Source organism: Petromyzon marinus, chromosome 43 (genome assembly GCF_048934315.1).
Source record: "Petromyzon marinus isolate PM22_M1 ecotype Great Lakes invasive population chromosome 43, UKy_Petmar_22M1.pri1.0, whole genome shotgun sequence".
Lineage (NCBI taxonomy): Eukaryota > Metazoa > Chordata > Hyperoartia > Petromyzontiformes > Petromyzontidae > Petromyzon > Petromyzon marinus.
This window is the reverse complement of record NC_133709.1, coordinates 12,770,462-12,775,744: the sequence shown is the minus strand read 5'-3', so window position 1 is coordinate 12,775,744 and position 5,283 is coordinate 12,770,462. Positions and strand designations below refer to the sequence as shown.

The 5,283-nt window shown below is 50.3% G+C and overlaps 1 long non-coding RNA gene across 1 annotated transcript; it reads right to left on the bottom strand.

Moving 5' to 3' along the window:
• Window positions 1-309: 309 nt before the first annotated feature.
• LOC142930774 (uncharacterized) lies at window positions 310-1,797 on the bottom strand. Its single transcript, XR_012946725.1, has 2 exons — window positions 1,543-1,797; window positions 310-448 (listed from the first exon to the last, which is right to left on the bottom strand). It is a non-coding gene; the product is annotated as an uncharacterized LOC142930774 (long non-coding RNA).
• Between the last annotated feature and the right edge of the window lie 3,486 nt (window positions 1,798-5,283).

Below are 5,283 nucleotides of genomic sequence, written 5' to 3'. Positions count from 1 at the left end.
AATGCATTTCAAAAGAGTCATGGATATCAGTTTTAACATTTGTTAAAATTAAACTAAATAACCCTTTGTGATTACTTAAGAAACATACAATAACTTTGCGTGTCCTGACTTTTGGGCCACCCTCTGTAGTCCACGTTATGAAAGGGTCTAACAACTGTTGACGTGCTCTGCACAAGGACCATTGCCCGAAACGTCGCCGATCATCATCCAATAACAATTTCCCCACACCCGTGGATTCCCAGCGTTGTGATTGGCGCCAGCGGGCCCCGCCCCGCCCGCCACCTGGGGCTCCTCCCCCTCACCTGAGGCTCCGCCCTCAGATGCGGCCCCGCCGCCGCCTGCGCGGCTCCCGTCAGCTCCGGCACGGCGACCCGCGCCGTGCCTCGGGCTTCATCCGGGGAGGGGGTCCCGGGCACAGCCCCGCGGGATCCCTCGGGGGGGTCGCCCACTGCAAGAAGAAAGAGGAGCACGTCGATCACATTTTACACTACGGATAAACACACGGCTCTACATTTCCCACTGTAGACAGACATGGGCCTGCCTATCGCTTCTGAAGAACTCAATAGCTCAGTGGGCTTCACCTGGTTGAATAAAAAAAAGAGTAGTTTATTTAGTTTACGGGATTTTCTTACCTTTCTTATACCTTTCTCGTGTCGGTATTGGTGTAACTTTCTGAACCCGTCTCTACTGGACATTTGTTTAAAAGAGATTCATAGCTCATCGGATTTATCCACGATGAATAAAGTTCATGATCTTGAATTGATGAGTGACGGTTGGTAACTCACGGGGGGTCCATTGCCCCCCCCCGTGAGTGACGGTTGGTCACTCACGGGGGGTCCACTACCCCCCGTGAGTGATGGTGCTCAACGCGACCGCTTAACCCCGACACGAATCACGACCTAAAATGACCACTTGGCCGAACCCAACCACACACACGCAGAGCGATCTTTAGAAGTTGCTGTTAGTTGCTGGCCGCTCGGCGTTTCGGGCCTCTTGAGTGACTATTTATCATGATATTGGTTATTTAAAGCGACCAATCACGCAATTAAACCATACGGGTGGTGCTACTGCGTCGGCAGTGGTGAACAGGTTGGACCAGAACACAACCACTCGGCACTCTCCGTGTCGATAGCGACACTGCGGCCTCCATAGGTGCAGGTGGACGTGGGTCATGGCCCGACTTCAACAGCCCCATCTATTGTATTTGTTTCCCTTCGCAGCGATGCTGTTGACGTGGTGTAGATTTATTATCACGGCGTCTTCTGACCAAATATGGACGAATAAACACATTCACGATCGTGTTCCCTCATCTCTCTATATATAAGAGGGAAATTTGTGAATGTGTCTGTTCGAAATGTTTAATATACTTCCCAACATGCAACAAACTAAAAATTTGGCATGTGGGTAGTTTCCAGATTGTACACAATACAATACTTTACCGCCTGTCTCATATGTGTTGTGAGTGTGTGCGTGTGCAGGGAAAAAATCCACATTTTTGAGGTAAAAATCTGGATAATTTCCCTTTAAAAGTCCGACGCTCACCTTGGAGAAGCTCTCCTGGCATAATCGGTCGATGGGATTCTCAGCTTGTTGAAAGTGTCGCCGCCGTTCACGTTAAAGAGAGCAGGGACGACGCAGAATCACACAAACACGTCTGGTCTTCTCGCCGTGCTGGAGTTCTGTGACCGTTACGGGCCTCACGTGACCATTGCGTCACCTTGACAACGACCACGATCATCATCTTGGCGACATTCAAACTCGGCACGTGGTCCCTCGTCATCGTTACGACGTTGGAGACGCGAGAGGCACGTGGGGGGCACGAGGGGGGAGGGGCTCGTGGGGGCACGAGGGGGGAGGGGCTAGTGCCACCCCCCCCCCGTGAGTGACGGTTGGTCACTCACGGGGGGTCCACTACCCCGTGAGTGACGGTTGGTCAACGCGACCGCTTAACCCCGACACGAATCACGACCTAAAATGACCACTTGGCCGAACCCAACCACACACACGCAGAGGGATCTTGAGCAGTGCTCTGAGTTGTTGGTCGCTCGGCGTTTTGGGCCTCTCCGCTCAGCAGCTGCGACCCACATCGACGTGGATCGGGGGCTCAGGGGACGCGTGGCGAGGTTGGAACGAGAGGCCTCGAGAGTGAAGAAGAAGAAGCGAGGGGAGAGCGAGGCGAGCTTGGGGTGAGACTCTGAGCGACAGAAGGCGAAGAAAACGTGGAGTGGGGAACACGTGCAGGGTGAGGACATCACCATCATTCACTTAATCATCATCATCATCATTCACATGATCATCATCCACATCATCATGAGCATCATCATCGTCCACATCTACATCATCATCATCCACATCATCATCAGCATCATCATCGTCCACATCTACATCATCATCCACATCTTCATCAGCATCCACATCATCATCGTCCACACGATCATCCACGTCTACATCATCCACATCATCATTATCATCATCAACATCATCAGCCACGTCATCCACAACATTATCCATATCATCCTCATCGTCCACATCTTCATCATACACATCATCTGCATTCACATCAACATCCACATGATAATCCACATCATCATCCACATCATCATCATCAACATCGCCATCCACATCATCATCGACATCATCATCCACATCAACATCGTCCACATCATCATCAACATCATGATCCACATCATCATTATCGTTATCCACATCTACATCATCAATTCTAAACTGATAATAGTAAAAGCAAAAAACCCACGACGTTTCCATGACAACACAAGTGGTCTTCATCACTTCATTGCCTGATGAAGACGGCTTGTGTTGCGATCGAAACGTCGTGGGTTTTTTGCTTTTATTATTTTCTATTTATTTTTACTTTTTATTTTAGGGGTAGGCCCTCATCCAGCAGTTGATTCATCCACGCGTGGCCGGCGTGACGAGGTATGGTCACACAGCCACACCCACACGGTGCGTGAGAGGCGTTCATCCAGCAGTGGATTGAACAAGCAGCGTAGATGGCAATGTATGGGGTGCGTCATGAGGTGTCCGTGTGTGCATCTGTGTGTGTGTGCGTTGGTGTTTGATTGACGTGTCTCTCAAAGCTGATGTTGCAACAATCTTCCTGCTGAATATTTGACCATCTGGTCATACGGGATTCGGATTATCCCAATCGTACGGTGTTGTCTGTACGATACCCGTTGAATCAAAGTAGAGTACAAAGTATGTGGCCGCTGTGAATATCTACACGATGATAAGCCACGTGGGTGAGCTCTCATTTGTGATGGCCAAAGTCGCTTCCGACAAAAGAGCTACCCAGCTCAGAGCGCCTTACCTGGCGGAATAAAAAATAGTTTAATAAGTTGAGTGTGATGACGCAGCAGCAGCTGCTGCAGGCGCAGCCCTGCAATTGCTTGCTCGCTCCACTGTGGACGCACCGGCCTCCACCTACAGCGAGCTCTCTAGAGTCTCACCTCTCGAGGGATGTCTTTGTCCGGCTCTCCCACCACGGACACACCGACTTCGAAGAGGCGGCGGTACCCACACTTTACCCCACCGCGCCTTGGCGCACTGCTGGGTGGACAGAGGCGGCCGGGGGAGGAGGGAGAGTTAATAGACGTGGCCCCATCGTCTCAACTGTCAGCGAGTACCTCTGATTATTATTATTCTTATTACTATTCCCACGGTGGTCAATGCTAGCTCTGTATCCTATAATGCTGCTTTCTGTGTGTGTGTGTCAAGTGCAAGGTTGGCAGAAGTGTGTAACTCTGTGCAGTGTGCTCCAATGTGCATTCACGTGTGCATTGGAGAAGCTTCGTTCCTTGTTAATGCGTGTCGGTGTTTCTGTCTCCTGGAAGATTAGATGTTATCTGAGAATCAAGCAGCACTCGAGTATTTGTTTGTGACATTTTATGGACGGTACCTTTTATTTCAAACCACTTTTTACTTCAACGGCTTCAATATAATTTAATTATGATGATGATTAAAATATAAAAGTCTTCATACACTTTCCGGCAGTAACACAGGAGGTGTTAAGATGCGCAAACACCAAATAGGCACCCCGACTGCAAGGCATCGAGTCTGCATTGACCACACGTCGTGCTCGTGGTCAAGCATCCAAACCGACGTGCTCTGATGATGCACGCCTTGTCCCTGAAACGACATTGGCCTCCAGCAGAGACGTCCTCCGTCATGGCCTTGACCCACCCACAAGTTGTCAGGCCAGAGAACAACGACACGAGGAGGCGAACGGCAGCACAGAGGCGATGCAAACAGCAATCCGTGAATGTGCGGCTAATGCAGACTCGATGCCTTGCAATCGGTGAGTCCATTTTGGGCGTCTTAACACCTCCTGCGTTATTGCCGGAAAGGGTAAAACGCCTCTCTTCTGTCTACATCGCCATGTCGATACCGGCAACACAACTGGTGCCGTGGATGTGTAGCTCGTGATGTATGTACAGTAGTGTGTGTGCGGGGAGACAGATATAAAAGAGACAGTGCCACTTGATCTGTTTCTATTCGATAACCTCCTACCACTGTGAGACAGGCGAGGCGTTCACTTCCGTGGGGTGCCACGGGGTGGCGAGATGTTAACTTCCTCGCCTGGTATACAGGAGGTCGTGGGTTCGGTTCCGATGCTGACGCCTGCTGCTGTATATTTTGAGTTTGCGGTGTCTCTCTCCCCGTGGTCGCGTGGGTTTGTCTCCAGGTCCTCCGCGTTTTCCCTCCACATTTAAACAACACGCGTCTAGAGTATTTGTGTCTGCCATACATGTCTCCGTGACGAGCCACTTCGTTGAGCTATCATTTGTGATAGCCAGGTCGCTGCTGAGAAAAATCTACATCACTCAGTGGGGCCTTACCTGGAAAATATAAAATATAAATATTTTAGTTTGGAATATCCAGCAGCACTGCTTCGCATTGAGCTGCATGCGATTGCACTGGCAATGATCTCTCTACAGACACAGGACTCACGAGGTGGCTTTGCAGTGACGTCAGCTCATTTTCCCTCGAGCAAGAGACGACAGTGGTGGACTGCACGGTCCATAGCTTGAGTCGCACTGTGGCTGGTCTTGAATGTGCCTCTATCTCTGCGAGTCTCTTATGGGTCTCTACGAGTCTCCATGTATCACAACGTGTCTGTGGGTTTACTCTACGGTCCCAAGCTTGAGTTGCAGGACCACAGTCGCACTACTGCTGCTGCATGTTGCAGCTCGTCTCTAATTTTCCATTCGTAAAAACGTGCACATCGTTCCGTTGATGTTCTGGTGCGGTTCATGGTGACAGCGG